This window comes from Ptychodera flava, chromosome 14 (assembly GCF_041260155.1).
Source record: "Ptychodera flava strain L36383 chromosome 14, AS_Pfla_20210202, whole genome shotgun sequence".
In the NCBI taxonomy this organism is placed as follows: Eukaryota; Metazoa; Hemichordata; class Enteropneusta; family Ptychoderidae; genus Ptychodera; species Ptychodera flava.
The window spans coordinates 8,370,509-8,389,557 of NC_091941.1; the positions used below are offsets into that span (position 1 = coordinate 8,370,509).

At 38.2% G+C, this 19,049-nt stretch overlaps 1 pseudogene; it reads right to left on the bottom strand.

Annotated features, from left to right (window-relative positions):
* Positions 1-4,421: 4,421 nt before the first annotated feature.
* On the bottom strand, positions 4,422-19,049 carry LOC139149202 (dipeptidase 1-like; annotated as a pseudogene).

The following is a 19,049-nucleotide window of genomic DNA, read 5'->3' on the forward strand; positions in this document are numbered from 1 at the left end:
TGGCAAAAGATGCAGTTGCATCATACATGAAGACTGTTTTATTCACTCTGAAGACCCACTCTCACTGTAGGTTTTTAGCTACAGTAGACTATAGTCTATAGAAGCTATTGGGATGGGTATCCATCCAGTGTCAGTCTGTCCGTCTGTCTGTCTGTCTGTCTGTCTGTATGTATGTATGTATGTCCGTCCACTCAAATATTTTGAGAACGACTGTACTTACAGACTTTATATTTTTTGTGTAGATGCAACATATGATTATGACAAACTCTCATTTTACGTTTTTTGATATTGTTGAAATTATGCAAATTAGCTCAAGAAAGCCATTTTTGGTAAAAAATCTTCATGACCACTGGTAACACAGCTTTTACATTTAGTATACAGGTTCCAAAGGATGACCTGACTTAGATTTGTGCAAACTGTGGTGAAATATGCCAATTTGTATTTTTAAGGCAATTATTGACATTTTGGTCAAATAATCTTTAAAAATCTTCTTCTAAACTACTTGTCAGACAGCTTCGATATTTAGAATATAGTCCCTAGTAGGGATGATATATTTCAGATTTGTTCAAATTGTGTAGAAATATGCAAATTTGTATATTTAAGGCAATTTTTGTCACTTTTGGTCAAAAGTTTTTTCAGCAAAACTGCTTGTTTTATAGCTTTGATATTTGGTATACAGGTTCATAGGGATTGTCAAAATGTAACATTCAAATTATGATGAAATCTACAAATTCATAACACGGCCTATTTCTTCAAGACGATGCGAGTAACATGTTCATCGGTGTAATTTTCGAGGAGATGGTTGAATTGTGATCCAACTATGTATATGGGAGTGTAGATGATGCTAGCACGTAGCCGCTGCGAATCTAACCAAGAGATTTCAAGAGTTTTTCTGATTTTGAACGCATAGTTCACGGTATGTCACAGATGGGTACAACAAACTACTGCAACATGATTTAAATGTCAAATAGTTTATAATTACAGCGTATTTTTAGTTTTTCAATGACCTATTACCAATGCAAATTTTTCAGTAAAACACTCAAAATGACGAAGGAGAGTTGACCATTAGATTGCGAGAGGAAGGGGAGACAGAATCATAGCGGTACACAAAAAATCATTGACAACTTAATTGTTCAATTAGTCTTAGATTTGGCGATTATTCCACGATTTAATGGTACATTCTAAACTGTGAAAGCACATACCGCGGCTTCACAGATATTTACTTGCACGCTTTTGCATTGCAATTTATACTAATGCGTAGTCGAGGTAAATTTCCTTTGTTTTTAGCTCACATTTGGTTATACCAATGTGAGTTTATCGTATAAGCTGAAGTTGATGGCGTCTGTATGTATGTGTGTGTGTATGTATGTATGTATGTATGTATGTACATACAGTATGTCCGTCAACATCAAAAACATGCAAACCACTGCACATTTCAGCTTGGTATTTGGTATGTGGATGCATCCTGGACTATAGATAGGATTTTGTTCAAATGAAGTCTGCATTGCCAAAATTATGCAAATGAGCTTACAAAATGTGAAAATGGTCAAGAATTAATATCTCGAGAACCGCTGTTTTGATTGATTTGAAAATTTATGTGCAAGTACCTTAGGTGAATCTTATACAGTTTCATGAATATTGTGAAGATATCCTTAATTTTGTATTTTTGCTGAATTTTTTGGTGATTTTTCTCATTTTCAGTAAAAATTCTTCTTCTTTGAAACCACCAGCCCAATCGCTCTCAAATTTGGGTTAGATCTTTGTGAGGGTGTTACTCTTCTAATTTGTTGAAATTATGACAAAATTCAGTGGGAAAATTACTATTATGGAGCAATTTTGTCATTTTGGTCAAAAAATCTTAAACAGTATTTTCCTAGAACCCCTGGACAGACAGCTTTTATATTTGGTACACAGACGTACAGAGATGACAATAGTTAGACATGTGGAAATTGTCCTGAAATATACAAATTTGTATTTTTAAGACAATATTGTCATTTTTGGTCAAGAAAACTTGTTCTCAAAATTACTTGTTTGATAGCTTTGTAATTTGGTATAAAGCCCCGAGGGATGTTATTAGATAAATTTCCTGCTCAAAGTGTTGGGAAACCCCCAAATTTGTATATTTTAGGTAATTTTCTTAGTTTGTGACCTTAAATGACCTACACTAACCCAGGATATGTTGTGAGACAGTTAAGTCGGTTGCTGTGACCAACTCTTTTGGGTTGGAAACAGTAGCCGACTGGTTTTGTGTGAGGCCTAGCAGCTAGGCGATGTTGCCGTGAGTGTGTGGGTGTTCGAATCCCATTTGGGTTATGGTAAAAATATATTTCAAAGGCTGTGAACATAATTTTGACATATTTGGTATCAATTTGTAGAAAAATTTAATCCAGAAAACAAAGCTGAGGTGAATTTTTTCATTGCGGACCGATTTTTGCAACTGTTCTATGTAAGACACACAAAAACTGATGAGAAGTTTGGATCCAGGATAATTCCAGATGTTGTAATCACCGCCCACAGTGGAAGGCATTTCACTATCTGTAACTAAGTGCTGTTTACATTAGAATGATAACACTCATCGCATTAATTAAAAAATCCCAAAGGTTGTAAATACATTTCCTGTCATCTGGCGTTATGTAATACCAAGGAATGGAACATTTGATATTCAGGAGGGGGTAGGGTCTAGAAGATTGATGAGGTAGCATTACTTTTTACCAGATCCCTTGTACATTTTTTTACCCACTCCCACCTTTTCTTTTTATCAAACCTTCTCTGTCTATTTTTTGTTGTTGACATTTGCTTATGTATTTAGGATCTGCTTGTCCCATTGCTATAGAAGTTGATGTGCATGTTCCTAAAGATGACCTCCATTACCTAAGTTGCAGACCTTATTTGCCTTTGTCATTCTTGTTTTTCTGGTTTAAATATTTCTTGAATGGACAAATTCAGACCGAATGTGAGCACACTGTCCTTGACGGTATTTTTTTTGTTTTGCTTTTATTTTCGTTGATAACTTTGTTGTCAGCCTGATTTTCATTATAGCAGCAACATTGACCGAAGGTACAGCTATCAATCAAGGCCAAGAATTTTGATGTAATTGACCGTGCGGTATTGTAACACATTCTTAATTTGGGTCAAAAGTTTTTTCAGCAAAACTGCTTGTTCTATAGTTTTGATATTTGGTATACAGGTTCATAGGGATGGTCAAAATGTAACATTCAAATTATGATGAAATCTACAAATTCATAACACGGCCGATTTCTTCAAGACGATGCGAGTAACATGTTCATCGGTGTAATTTTCGAGGAGATGGTTAAATTGTGATCCAACTATGTATATGGGAGTGTAGATGATGCTAGCACGTAGCCGCTGCGAATCTAATCAAGAGATTTCAAGAGTTTTTCTGATTTTGAACGCATAGTTCACGGTATGTCACAGATGGGTACAACAAACTACTGCAACATGATTTAAATGTCAAATAGTTTATAATTACAGCGTACTTTTAGATTTTCAATGACCTATTACCAATGCAAATTTTTCAGTAAAACACTCAAAATGACGAAGGAGAGTTGACCATTAGATTGCGAGAGGAAGGGGAGACAGAATCGTAGCGGTAAACAAAAATCATTGACAACTTAATTGTTCAATTAGTCTTAGATTTGGCGATTATTCCACGATTTAATGGTACATTCTAAACTGTGAAAGCACATACCGCGGCTTCACAGATATTTACTTGCACGCTTTTGCATTGCAATTTATACTAATGCGTAGTCGAGGCAATTTCCTTTGCTTTTTTGGTTTTGTTTTATACTTGATAAATTGGTTGTCAGCGTGATTTTTATACATGATAGCAGTAACATTGACCGAAGGTACAGCTATCCAGCAAGGCCAAGAATTTTTATATAATTGACCGCGCGGTATTGCAACACATTGTTAAATGATTGTGCAATATTTGAAATTAATTTCGTTCCCTAACTTGGCAGCCAACAATAGACAATGGGCGATTGTTCAATATATCATAACATGAATACTCTTGGCACAATTCTTCTTACGCTACCCTTCCAGGGTATTCTGTTCAGAAATTAAAAAACTCGCACATTTATTAAATAGCCCTAATTGTTCACATGAGTCACACAGAATCATTAAAATCCTGAGGATGCCGACTTCACCTTTCAAAATATGAATCAATTAACTAGTAGACGTTAAATAATTGTATTTTCGAACACTTCGCACTTAAATTTTACGAAGACTGTGGGGTTAATATTAACTGACTTTCAAGATTCATACACACTATTCCTTCTCACTCAGAGCAACATCTTTCGTTTTGAAAAATATTCTCGCAATGATTTGTGAACCACGGTTATCTTAAAACTATACGCATACTGACAAGTGTAAGAAATTGGGAAAACGAGTTTTCTTTTTTTAAAAAAAAACCAACGTTTATTTAGAATATTAAAAATGTCACTGATTCCGTGAGGTCAAAGGAGACAGGCTACTTGGCTCCACATAATAATTAAAGATCATCCATGGGTTAAGTAAAGAATTTAATCCAACCCGTAGTAGCCGTAACAAACAAACGATAAAAACGCAATTCCTGTTAAAAACAGATCACACTTCAGATTGTAAAAATAAATAAATAAAGAAGTAGAGGAAGTCGGAAAACAGTCCGGCAGACAAATGATTACTAAAGTTCATTCCATTCTGTACGACATGATGAGCTCCATCCTGCGAGGATTTCTTCATCTTCGCGAGGCATTTCTCCTTCTTCGAGTTTTCTATCACGTATCTGAGACAATCAGACAAAAATGGTATTAATCGTCAAAGAAAAGCAATATTATGACAGAAAAACGAGAATATTTGAAGAAACTTTGATTCAATGGCTAACTTTTTGTCGCAATGAATTTTCTATGACTCACTCTCTCTCTCTCTCTCTCTCTCTCTCTCTCTCTCTCCCTCTCCCCCCCCCCCCCCCCACATTCAGAATGCCATTTTCCGGAGCGTTGGTTCATTCACCCTACATGGAGCTAGGGGAGACCTTTCCTTACTATGTACGGTTTCATTACTTTGGAAGGGAGGCAACCGCCAAATGAGAGTAGAGGAGTTGGATCACCGGCAAAAGCCAGCATTACACCTTTCTTAATTTGTAGGATCAGGAATTTCAGAGAATGGTTCGGGAGAGTAGGGAGAAGAAAAGTAGGAAAACGATTAAGAGATGTTCGGTTTTCTTTGCCACGAGGTAAGAGGTAAAAGACATTCTACGGTGGGATATCCTGTAATGGCCATACACACCTCTTCGACCATTTTGAAAACTCGTAAAAGGTTTTTTCCCACCAAAAGTTCTAGTTCCTCTTCGTTCCAGCCCTTTTTCATCAGTTCGATAATCAAATCAGGATACTTTGATGTGTCTTCAAGTCCCCTCGCAGGTCTGAAATTGAGTGTTGTAAAATCGTCTTTAGATCTGATGAAGCTCATTGCATCTGCGCAAGTCGCTGTACACACTTTAAACGTGCACGCTGTAAGATACAGTCGTGAATGTGTGCTCTGCCATCTCTGATACTAACCACAGGGCGGGTTGTTTAGGGTTGGAGTTGGCGAATACTCATACACAACTGAATCTTTCAGTATGTAACTTCAGGTGGTAAGCATCTGAATTTGTAACAAGGTGCAATGCCAGACCATAGACTCTCGAGAAAACTAATGGCTCAACGAGCTCACATGAAACATAATTAGAGTAGTTTCTCACACATTGGAGACTTCCTTTCCTCCTGACAAATAAGACACAACAGCAAGCTATATCACTACAGCTACAACCATGTCTCTAATACTGCAAAGACGGAAATCTTTTTGTAAAGCACTCAAAAGTCGACTAGACTATCCATTGCCTATATTCTCAAAGTTTTACACGGTTCGCCAAAAGAGAATATCTATGGCAGTCAGAAGCAGCTGTAAGTTGAATGTTCAGGTTTACAGTTTAAACTGTGCTGCATCACATGTGTATGTACTTACACTTGAATGCCATCGAATCCAGCACCCAGACCGACAGATGCCTCCCCAGCGTCTTCGCTATGTAATCTATGTGATCTGAAGAGGAAGCAGAAGATTTATCAATGATTGCATCCAGGCAGTTTGGAATTCGTAGATTTTTTGTGGGTTTATTAACATAAAAAATAACAATTCATTGCATCTTTCTGAATAATCACCTGGGATGACACACAGCGAAGTATCACGTAAGTGACTACAAATGTCCTAAGATCTCAGTTTTTTTCTACATACTAGTAATTGTTTGAAGTCTTTGCAACTTGAGAGTTTTGGTTTACCAAACAACACTACCATATATTGAAAAACTCTTGCAACGTTAAGATGTGGCAATAAGCAAAAAATTCGTCTCAATGACAAATCTTTACTGATTGACGAGCTGATAATACCTTCTTCGCAATTCAGATATTTCTGGGACAGCGACGATGGTTGTTCATCCGATGTCAGGCCATGGTACGTTACACACACAGCCGATTTTCAGCTCGTCGCATGCATAGAGTTTCTCATAAGATTAAAGTACAGAGTTTGTTTTGTTTTAAAGTCACTTACCTGCAACATCGGCTATTGTTGCCTCGCTACCACAGCTGATAACTTCACTGTCAAAATTCACCATCACGATCCCACGATTGGTTTTCTGGAAAAAAGAAAGAAAAAGAGAAAGAAAACTGCATTGATTAAATAGATCAGTAGTACGGTACGGCAACGGACGATCTTCAAATTCAACATTAGGCCTATATCATATATAATGGCGATCTGGTCAGTCGAGACGTGAAAAGAACCGTTGTATATTTGCCATATAGCACGGCTGCACACGCGCGAATTCTCGGCAAGAGCAATATTCCTTTTTTGATGTTCCAATTTCAATATACTGTAATATAATAGCAATAAAGCACATCAAGCGCCGGTATACCACTTGGTTTTGACCAGTTCACTTCATGTATGCACTTGCTATCGCTCATGATGGTCAAAATCTCGTGGTATACCGTCGCTGGGCGTGCATAACCCCATATGTTACAGAAAATATGGCCTACTATGATGGGACATATTAGTCGGTAACTGTTGTTCTTCTCCACTCACCATTGACTGAAAAGAAAATTTTCTAGTGCAATAAGAGGTTGATTTCGGAGGGTACTAATAATGTCCAACAGGAATCAAAAAAACGTTACCGACTTCCAGACTGGCAATATGTCATGCCCTAATCTCGGAGTATTCGACAGCGACTTTTTCAATCTATCTGATCGGTTAAAAAGGGACCCTTATCCACTGTTAATTGTGTCTATGGAAACTAATACATTAAGCGTAAACCTAATTAATGATACTTTTAAAGAATTTCGAAAGTTCTCACCAATTGGTAAAGTACGTCATCCGGTACATTCTTGTTGTGTGGACACAGGGCGAAGGCCGCTGAATGGCTGAAAATAACTGGTGCCTCGGCAATGTTCAGAACATCGTTCATGGTGTTGTGGTGGGCATTTGATAAGTCTACCATCATACCGAGTCTATTCATTTCGTGGATCGCCGCCTGTTGGGAATAAGACACGACTCATATAACTTGAAAATTTGTCCTGAAAAAATTTTCTGTGGAAACCATGATTTATCAGTGTCGAGCTTACGGCGTCAATGGCGACCGACTGGCTGGCAGAAGATCTAGATACGACCACGACAACTGGTTTCGACACTAGAGATTGCTAATCCAACCTGCTGAATGAAAAATCAAGACAGTCTTTCGTTTTACATAGACCGGTGCCCACGTTTTCGACGTCCCCCGTTTTCTGAGCCAACAGCAGATGTAATTATGTAAAAATTCTGAATCAGTAGATTATCGATCGAATACGAACTTAAAACCTAAACGGTTCCTGCTCACCTATTTGTTAGATTAAAACCGCTCACTCAGTCACTGCTAAATCCATACCTTAAAAACACGTTACTAAAATTTTACAAATCTGTTTCAAAAGCGCTTCAATTTTCTTTCGGAAGGTTCATCTTACCTCACCAAATAAAGATAGCCCTCTATTTCTGGCAGGTTGATTGTGTCCGTCAGCCCTGTGAAGTAGATTTATTTAGTGATTTTTACATGAGCGTCTCAGTACCACGTATTCTTGTGAGATTGATCAAGAAACCAGTATTGGTGAAAGATATAGACTGGATACTGGTCTATCTATGCTTGTATTTGATAATCATGCTTTTTACATATGTTATATTGTATACATATATTATACATATATATATATATATAGATATTACATTATATACATATGTTATATATATGTTTATATATGTTTATTTTTATGTTTGTTTGTACATATGTTATATTAATTGCAGTTGACAACATACTGAGTGATTCCTTCTACTATACTTGCAGAGAAAGATTATACGTAGTTTCCGACTTGTTTCGGCGAAAAATTTCTCGCCAATTGCCGATAATCGGCAAAACTTTGAAGGATCACAAAAGAGAATCAATTTAACATATGTTACGTGCAGAGAAAACGAACAAAAGGGTGAACTCAGCAAATAACGTTTAAACAGAATTTATTACAAAAATAAAACTAATTGCTAAGTCAGGGATAGAGTACAAGCTTTAAAAGTGTACAGACTACTTATCTCAGCTGGGACGGCAAAGCTCCAGTCTCAGAGTTGTAACAGTCAGTTGGATGAATGAACAGTCCTTGCAGGCTTGCAGCTGCATAAGTCCACAGTATAAATCCAGCGTTGGCAGTGAAGGTCTTGAAAAGTCTTGAGAATGACTACTGCTGGAGTTTAGTAACACACAAGAGACACGATCCCAAAAGTCTGACTGGAAGCTGTGCACGTCCCTTTTATAAAGGCATGTAAGAACAATCTAGAACTTTTATTGACATGCTAATTACTGTTCTAAAATTATCTCCCTTACACAACTAATCAACTTTCCAGAACATTCAAACATGACTAATTGAATTCAAGGTTGTGAGGTCATCAAGGGCAGTGACCTTGGGAATGTTCTAGACTAATTGAACTCAGGTCATGATGAGTGTGGGGAAATGACCTACATAACACACCCCCTCTTCAAAAAAGAAAATTTTTCAAAGAAAAATCTTTCTTTTACAAATGTAATCTTGAAAAGGATTTAAGTACTCAAATTTTGTTTTACTCTAAAGTAAAATTTCTTGAAAGTGAACAACAATAAAATTTCTTGAAAGTGAACAACAATAATTTCTAAATACGAGAGAGACAGTCTGCAATTAAATTGTCTCTGCCTTTGATATGTCTAATGTCAAGATTAAACTCCTGTAACATTAAACTCCATCTTAGCATCTCTGATTTTTGCCTTTAAATTTCTGCAGAAAAACAAGAGGGTTGTGATCAATATAAACCACTATTGGCTGATTTGAAGAAGTAACATAAACTTCAAAATGCTGTAAAGCTAATATCAAGATAAACACTCTTTTTCAATTGTAGAGTAGTTTCTCTGGGATTTGTTAAATTTGCGTGAAAAATAGCAAACAGGATGATCTATACCATGACTATCCTCTTGCAATAAAACAGCACCAGCAGCCGTATCACTAGCATCTACAGCTAATTTGAATGGCAAAATGAAATCTGGTGCAGACAACACTGGGGCACTTTGCAGTATGGCTTTAAGTGTATCAAATGCCTGTTGGCATTGCTCTGACCAAACAAACTTTACTTTCTTTTTAAGTAAGTTAGTCAAAGGCTCAGTAATTGTGGAGAAATTTGGACAGAATTTTCTGTAGTAACCAGCCATACCGAGAAAGCGCATCAGTTGTCGTTTGCAGTTTGGTATGGGAAAACTTGAAATGGCACTGATTTTGGCATCAACAGGTTTTACCTCACCCTGTCCTACAGTATGTCCGAGGTAAGTTACCCTTGCCCAACCAAACTCAGATTTGGCAAGGTTGACAGTCAACATTGCTTTGCTCAGTCTCTCAAAGAACTTCCGCATGAGCTTGATGTGTTCCTCCCAGGTGTCACTATACAGGACGACGTCGTCAACGTAGGCTGCACACCCGTCTAGCCCGGATATGACGTCGTTGATCATCCGTTGGAACGTTGCCGGAGAGTTCTTCATTCCGAATGGCATCACCTTGTACTGGAACAATCCGTCTGGTGTAACAAAGGCGGATATTTCACGAGCACGATCCGTCAGAGGGACTTGCCAAAATCCCTTCAGTAGGTCAAATTTCGTCACATACTTGGCTTTTCCCACTCGGTCGATGCAGTCATCAATCCTCGGGATTGGAAAGTGTCTGTCTTTGTTAAAGTGTTGACCTTCCTAAAGTCCGTGCACATACGATAACTGTGGTCTGATTGGGAACAAGTATGCACGGCGAACTCCAGTTACTTTTACTGGGTTCAATAAAGTCATTGTCCAGCAGGTATTTGACTTCTTCCTGGAGATATTTCGCTTTTGTTGGATTCAGTCTGTATGGATGTTGTTTTACAGGCTTACTGTCCCCAACATCAACGTCGTGATAGATGACGTTTGTCCTCGTTGGAACATCTTGAAATAGGTGTTTATATTCGTGGAGCAGTTCTTTCACCTGTTGTTGTTGTTCTGGCTGGAGGTGTGCCAACTTTGTAGACTCCAGCTTCTCCAGGATTTCTGAGTTCTGAAGCTTGACCGAGCCCAGCTTTGAGTTTAGAGTATTTTCACTCAAGTCAGTTTCAGTATCACTATCTTCATAATGGCTTGAACTGACTGCACTGACAGGCTGAGTTATAGTAGGATTATCCCTATCCAAATATGGCTTAAGCATATTTATGTGACATAGCTGTTTTTGTTTACGCCTGTCAGGTGTTATTATGATGTAATTTAAATCACTCAATTCTTATCAATTAGATATGGCCCAAAGTAACGAGCATGGAGTGGTTTGCCAGGAATTGGAAGTAGAACAAGAACCTTTTGACCGGGTTCAAACTTCCGTTTTGAGGTGCTTTTATCATATTTGGTTTTCATTGACTGCTGAGATGACTCAAGATTTTCTCTGGCTAATTCACATGCTTTAGAGAGTTTTGTACGAAAATCTGAGACATATTGCAAAATATTCAGACAATCATCATCGTCTGATAGGAATTTCTCTTTAACGAGCTTAAGTGGGCCACGGACTGTATGTCCAAATACAAGCTCAAATGGGCTAAAACCAAGAGACTCTTGAATTGACTCTCTAACAGCAAAGAGCAAAAAATGAATTCCTTCATCCCACTGCTTCTCTGTGTCAAAACAGTAGGTCCTAATCATGTTTTTCAAAGTTTGATGAAATCGCTCAAGAGCACCCTGACTTTCTGGATGATAGGCGGATGACCTATACTGTTTAATGCCTAGCTGATCCATTACTTGTTGAAAAATTCCAGACATAAAGTTGGAGCCTTGATCAGACTGGACACATTTAGGGAGGCCGAATAAAGTGAAAAATTTGACTAAAGCTCTCACTATAGTCTTTGTCTTTATATTTCTCAGTGGTATGGCTTCGGGGAACCGAGTTGATGTACACATAATTGTCAACATGTACTCATTTCCTGATCTTGTTTTTGGTAGGGGCCCAACACAGTCTATTAGTATCCTACTAAATGGTTCTTGAAATGCAGGAATTGGCTGTAAAGGGGCCTTTGGAATAGTCTGATTTGGCTTTCCTACCATTTGACATGTGTGACAAGTTTTACAGAAATGTGCTACATCCTGCCTGAGATTAGGCCAATAAAAGTGACTGAGAATTTTATGATAAGTTTTCCTGACTCCTAAGTGACCAGCCCAGGGGGTTTCATGGGCTAGGCGCAATATTTCAGCACGGTAGGGCTTTGGAACCACAATTTGATGTTTTATAGCCCAATCGTCATCAACCAAAACATCTGGAGGTCTCCATTTACGCATGAGAATACCAGATTTTGTATAATAGGAAACAGAGCTATCTGAAGTTTTACCTTCATCATCTACCCTGTCAAACAAAGACAAAATATCTGGGTCTTTGTGTTGTTCTGCAATGAGATTTGATCTAGAAAATGTCTGACTTTGGTCAGCAGAAGTTTTACTGGAAGTTTCAAATCCACGAGGGATAACGGAATGATCCGTGTCAAACACCTGACTGAGAAAGGTGTCATTTAAGTCAACATCTGTGACATTATTTTTGAGAGTATTTTGATTCTCGGAAGTTTTCTTTGACATGGCTCGAGTAATGGCACATGATGGGAAAAGGCCGGGAATGTCTTCCTCTATTGGCTCTGGATTTTGATCTAAACTAGGATTATCAGTCACAAGTGGATTAGTAATGACCTTGTCCCCAGCAAGGTCGTTTCCAGAAGAAGGTGAATCCCTTCAAAAGGCAAAAAAGGCCTAATACCTAAAGTCACAGGTCCAGAAACAAAGTCCGAAGACAAATAGACATTATGGAGAGGAACAGGAATGTAGTCATTACAATCTACCCCCTTAATAAGAACTTTAGAACCTGAAAATGACTTTCAGAAAACGGCAGGGTATCTGCCAACAAAAGAGACTGGGAAGCCCGGTATCTCTTAAAATTTTGACAGGGGTAGCGGAAGAAAAATCACTAGAAAGTGATATAAAACCATCATGAATAAATGGTTCGAAAATACCCATAATGCTATCTTGAGAAGAATTGACCTTGACCTCATTAATTGGGGATAAGAGGGGTTTATCTCAGAAAATGTGTTGCACACATTATTAGACTCTAATTGAGTTGATGAAGAAATAAAGCCGGTGGGCTTAGATCCACTTTGACCACTTTGACCTTCACGTTTTCTTTCAATTTGAAACACTCTGACATTAAATGGCCGTCTTTCTTGCAATAATTACAAGAAAGTGTACCGAACTGTTTGTCAGAAGGAGATTGAGACTTGGGATCTGATGATGTGGAAGTGTTACTGAATTTTGTGAACTGTTGTCATTTGATTTCCTACTCTCCTTTGAAAAATTCTTGGATGAAAAGGAGGAGTTAATTTACCTGCATTGTTTCTGTATGAAAAGGACTGGGATGGTTTGCTGAGAAATGAAGATTTGTGGGTCAATGAATAATCATCGGCCAAACGTGCAGCGACCTCCAATGTATCTGCCTTTTGTTCATTGATAAATGTCTTGATGTCACTCCGGATGCACCTTTTAAATTCCTCAATCAAAACGAGCTGTCGTAATTTGTCATAATTCTGACTGACCTTTTCAGAAGAGCACCAACGATCAAACAGTTGTTCTTTTGTTCGAGCAAATTCAACATAAGTTTGATCCTTCACCTTCTCACAATCCCTAAATTTCTGACGGTAAGCTTCAGGCACCAACTCATAGCCCTTGAGAATTAATTCCTTCACAGAATCATAATCTGAAGCCTGCTCTACTGACAACTGAATGTAAATTTCTCTGGCTTTACCCACCAAAGCACTCTGCAAAAGCATAGACCAGACTCCTTAGGCCAATTCAGACTCTGAGCAATTTTCTCAAAATGGAGGAAATATTTATCAACATCCTTTTCTTGGAAAGGGGGAACTAACCTGAAATGCTTAGTGATGTCAAACTTGTCTGAAGGGAGAATTTTCCTAACTGTCCAAGCTCTAAACGTCTCATTTCTAACTGTAGTCGATGTTCTTCCAATTCTCTCTCCTTTTCTCTCTGTCTTTCTTCCATTTGTAATTCTTTCTCTCTCATTTGTAATTCTAGTTTCTTGATCTCCAAATTTGTCTGCATTTCTAATTCTAATTTTCTGAGTTCAGAGGTAGACTCGGGCTCATAATCTTTCAGGGTGGATTCCTCAAATTGGCCTAAATCAACTAGATGTTTGGCAATACGGTACTGTATTTCCCTCTTGCGCATAGATCTTTTGACTTCTACTTTAGGAAATTGGCCAGTGTTATGAGGTTGTCTTTTCTGAGGGAATTAAATGTGTCCTGATCAAGGTCATCCATAAATTCGTCTGGTTTAAATTCCGCCATGATTAAATTTCGCTGAGTTCACAGTATACAGTAGTTTTGAAAAGGCTGTCAAAATGTTGTCAAACGGCTCAAAATATTCGTCTCCCGGACGAGCCCCCAATTTTGTTACGTGCAGAGAAAACGAACAAAGGGTGAACTCAGCAAATAACGTTTTAAACAGAATTTATTACAAAAATAAAACTAATTGCTAAGTCAGGGATAGAGTACAAGCTTTAAAAGTGTACAGACTACTTATCTCAATTTGTTAGTGCAGAGAAAACGAACAAAAGGGTGAACTCAGCAAATAACGTTTAAACAGAATTTATTACAAAATAAAACTAATTGCTAAGTCAGGGATAGAGTACAAGCTTTAAAAGTGTACAGACTACTTATCTCAGCTGGGACGGCAAAGCTCCAGTCTCAGAGTTGTAACAGTCAGTTGGATGAATGAACAGTCCTTGCAGGCTTGCAGCTGCATAAAGTCCACAGTATAAATCCAGCGTTGGCAGTGAAGGTCTTGAAAAGTCTTGAGAATGACTACTGCTGGAGTTTAGTAACACACAAGAGACACGATCCCAAAAGTCTGACTGGAAGCTGTGCACGTCCCTTTTATAAAGGCATGTAAGAACAATCTAGAACTTTTATTGACATGCTAATTATATTGACATGCTAATTACTGTTCTAAAATTATCTCCCTTACACAACTAATCAACTTTCCAGAACATTCCAAACATGACTAATTGAATTCAAGGTTGTGAGGTCATCAAGGGCAGTGACCTTGGGAATGTTCTAGACTAATTGAACTCAGGTCATGATGAGTGTGGGGAAATGACCTACATAACACATATTTCTTGCAGGATTAAGGGTACATGTGTATGGCAGAAATTCCACAACGTTTTCAACAGAATGTCGCAAGACCATGGATATGCACTGATATTGAGCTGACCTGAGCAACTGTACACATACTCCAAAGACTCTGCATGGTTGACTTGTGTAACATTTATTCGCGTGAAGCAAGAGCAATAATGAAGTTATAAATTTCACTTTAGATTTGATAAAAATCTTTTCTCATTGCATTTGTGTATATATCGTCCTCACTTGCACACTGATCTCGCAATTGAAGGTCATCGAATATATTACCTAGCCCAAACACACACACACACACACAAACATATATATATATATATATATATATATATATATATATATATATATATATATATATATATATATATATATATATATATATATATATATATATATATATATATATATATATATATATATATATATATATATATATATATATATATATATATATATGGCAAACTTAATTTCGCTACATGCATTGAGACTTCATTGTGAAAGAAGAAATTATTTTTATTATTCTTTATTTGGTGTCGGACGAACGCAATGGCGCGAGCTTATAATTAAAAAACCGAGTAGAGTCATTTTCTCCATACACGTGTTTCTATAGTAGGGTCAGTGTAAGGATGGTACGCCAAGATTACCGTACTCGTCCGAGTATAAGCCCCCGGTTTGGCAACACTAAACAGCCGTAAAACTAGGGGAGGGCTTATACTCGAGCAACCCCATGTTATCTGCTGTGGACGCTTAATTTATGCTAATTTTATGCACGATTTTTTTCAACACCACTCGATCATTCTATCGTTTTCAAAATCGACTTACACATCCAAGGAAATTGATTTTACAATCTCTGAATACAGAAGTGACATTTTGGTGAAATTTCAGCGTCGAAAAAAAACCCAAACTTGAAACAAAGACGTCATGTATGCTGCTGATCAACAGTAATGTGAACAGGCATGCATTGCCTACACAGAATGGCACCTCAATATTCCGGTATCAACTGTCTACATCTTGTGAAAACAACAACACTAAGCAGTGAAAATTGTAATAGTCACCAGGAAAAGTCTTCACAAATGAAAGGATAATTGCTTCAAACAAAAGAAACGGCTTGTTTAGAGAATGAAAACATCGTGGCCGTGAATGAAAATAAACCATGGCTGACGTGAGTGAGACTATTCTATTTAGGAGACGGGGGTGAACAGGGTCAAAGAATCAAGATAGTAGTGGGAAAACGTGTCATTTTCCTTACGATGCTGTCAAGGAAACTCCAGTTTCCCATTGTTTTAACATCTTTTAATAGTTTCTTTATTATCTAAAAGTAATTTTACCAAGTTAAACGACTAAATATACTCTCCTAACCTTTCTGTATTTGAGTTACACTAGGGTAGGGGCTTATACACGGATGTAATGCATTTTCTAAAATCCTCTGAATCAGTAGGGGGGCTTATACACGAGCAGGGCTTATACTCGGACGAGTACGTTATATACGTTTATTGAGACGGCTGGAAAAGCATTACGCAGTTATTCATGCGGACGACATATTATCAAAATAGTTACTGTCTTTGTTGGGAGTTCATCAAAACATAGTGGCACTCACCATGGCGTGCTGCAATTTCCAGTTAGCGTCAAAATTCGCACTCCTAAGTTATACAGCTGCCGTAGTGTGCCCAGGCTGCTATCGATGCTGTGCCCGCCAGAAACACCTATTAAACTCGCGATTTTCTCTTGTTCGAAAGCTTCCGTTATTCCTAAGAAAGAAAGAGAAGCATCTGAATTTGTGCCACGTTTGAGTGCTGCTGTTGCCCCTCTGAAAAAGATCCCGCCAAATATATTCTGTACCGTGAGACTATGCTATGCACAACGGTATTGCCAGCCGAGATATGCTTTGTATTAATTTTCTATTTTCGAATAATTTTGATAGCTTGTACTTACATTCACTGATAAGACTAATAGTATGTTTCATGGGCTCACTTTTGTGAAGCTTTGCCATAAAATCTGCGAGAGCAATTTTCTGCTGAAATAATACTCAGACCATGCAATATGTTATGGCCTGGGCACTAATTCCAAAAGTTACGAAATGTTTTTTATTATTGCTTCTTTATAATCAATCAATCAATTAATCAATCGATCCACCAATCATAAATTTTGCTATTAAACGCGCCAAAATAAATAAGCAATGTTATTCCTGGAGCCGTGGAAAAGTCTGTGTCCATCATACACCATAGTAATCAGTCAGATAAATCTCCTAGATTGTCTTGAGGCTACAGATGAAACAGCCAGAATCTGAAGTTTTCAGTCCATACTGAGATGACGTCACCATACACGTTTCGAAAATATTTGAAATATTATCAGTCGATGGAACTCATTTTGAACAAATATTGTGGAAAGGATCGGAAGAATACACAGCACAAGAAATGACAACTGAACGAAATAAACTAGTCAGATGGTATGCGTACTGTAATTACAACCACCTGTTGATTGCCCTGTTGATGTTGGGACGGCAATTTCTGTCCAAGATATAATTTTTCACAAGGCATGACGTGACCAAAAAAATTAAAGAAGACATTGTATTAGTCGGTGATCCCTACCATCGGCAGTTGTGACAAATTGGAAGGTTCCATGGTATTTGTGGATCATTCTTCGGATCAAGTCGATTTGATCTATCGTCTGTTTGACAGCATCTTTACCTTGTGCATCGCAGCTTACAGTGACCGACCAAAACTGAGATGAAAACAAGAAACATGTCATCATTATCATCAGTAAAATTATCAATCTGTACACGCTATATGACTTCCACCATCATCGCTGTCATCGTCATAATCATCATCATCATCATCATCATCATCATCATCATCATCATCATCATCATCATCATCATCATCATCATCATCGACGTTAAAATCTGGTTTAAATCATTTCAGCTGATTTCCCCTCCCCTCAACAGGACTTTTGTTATTAAACGAATCGTTGGCAGAATCGAGTAGGCCAAGAGGCAACGCGGACTTGAAAATGCCTGTACCTGAGCGCCAACACCACCCTCTCTCATTCTCGGAATATCCGTATGTGAAAGTTTCCAGGCAGAACTTAGATCTTCTGTTAAATCCAGATTTTCCAGACGGGTGCCGTGGTGTATTCGTATTTGTAATGGTAGATCGTTGTGTCTGTAGACGTAAGACAGCTTAGAAGTTGAAGTGCACGAATAAATTATCGTAAGTACAGTAAGTATTTAAATTACGTATGGGCATATGATTGCTATGGTAAGGTGGTCTTTCAACAAATGGTGAGCGATGATATAATCCCTTTGGCTCTCCATATAAATTAAGAGTGACGTGCTTCATTTTATTGTTCCATATATTTTAACCAACAAGTTTGAGGGCGAAAGCATCATGCATACGGGCCTGCAATGGACCATGCACATGGTTTACGCACCATATAGCACATATATTGTGATATGTGATAGTCATTGTGAACTTCCGAGACTGAGTGTCAAAATATCGTGACGCGACGTTTCGCTGTCTTTGTGATCGATATGAAACACTGTTATTAACAAAAGAACAAAATGTGAATCCATTCACAGACACTCAAGAGACTGAACGAATTGTAAGCCTGTTACATAAGAATTCCAAAGATTAAATTTCACTGGAAATCTGCATGATTTTTTTCAGAACTCGAAGGTAGAAGCGAAGGTTGGCCTGCATATTGAGACTTAGGCCATATTGACGCGTAATCTTCAGTTGGTTCACGGGTAGAGTACGATGGTTGGTCTGAGTTTGTATCTAAGCTTATATTATAAAGGCTGTCCACTTGTTTACAGATAAAGCGAAACTGACATTCATTGCAACACATGGGGTACATACCCGTCGATCAACGGCGTTGATGCCAACAAGGCCTGAGCCTTGACGATAGGGTCTCTCTTCCACTTCTCCCGTGCCGTAACTGCCGTCGACGCAGCGATTGCCAAGACCATCATAAAGATAAACCCTAGCCCCAGCAGCATGGACGATCTATCACTGAGAGTTGATATCCTCATGACCACCGGTTTGTCGGGCTCTACTAGGTCAGCTGTGGAGTTTTTGACGACGACTTCAGTGTCGGCGTCTTCCATCGCTGATTGTTCTCGTTAGACAGCGATCGAACCGACGCGAAATTGTGTAGTCACCGTCGAAGATACCAGCAGTTCCGTGTGCCTGCAATCACAAGCGCCAACTGATGCCAGCCTCTGCTCTGACCTACTTGCTCGA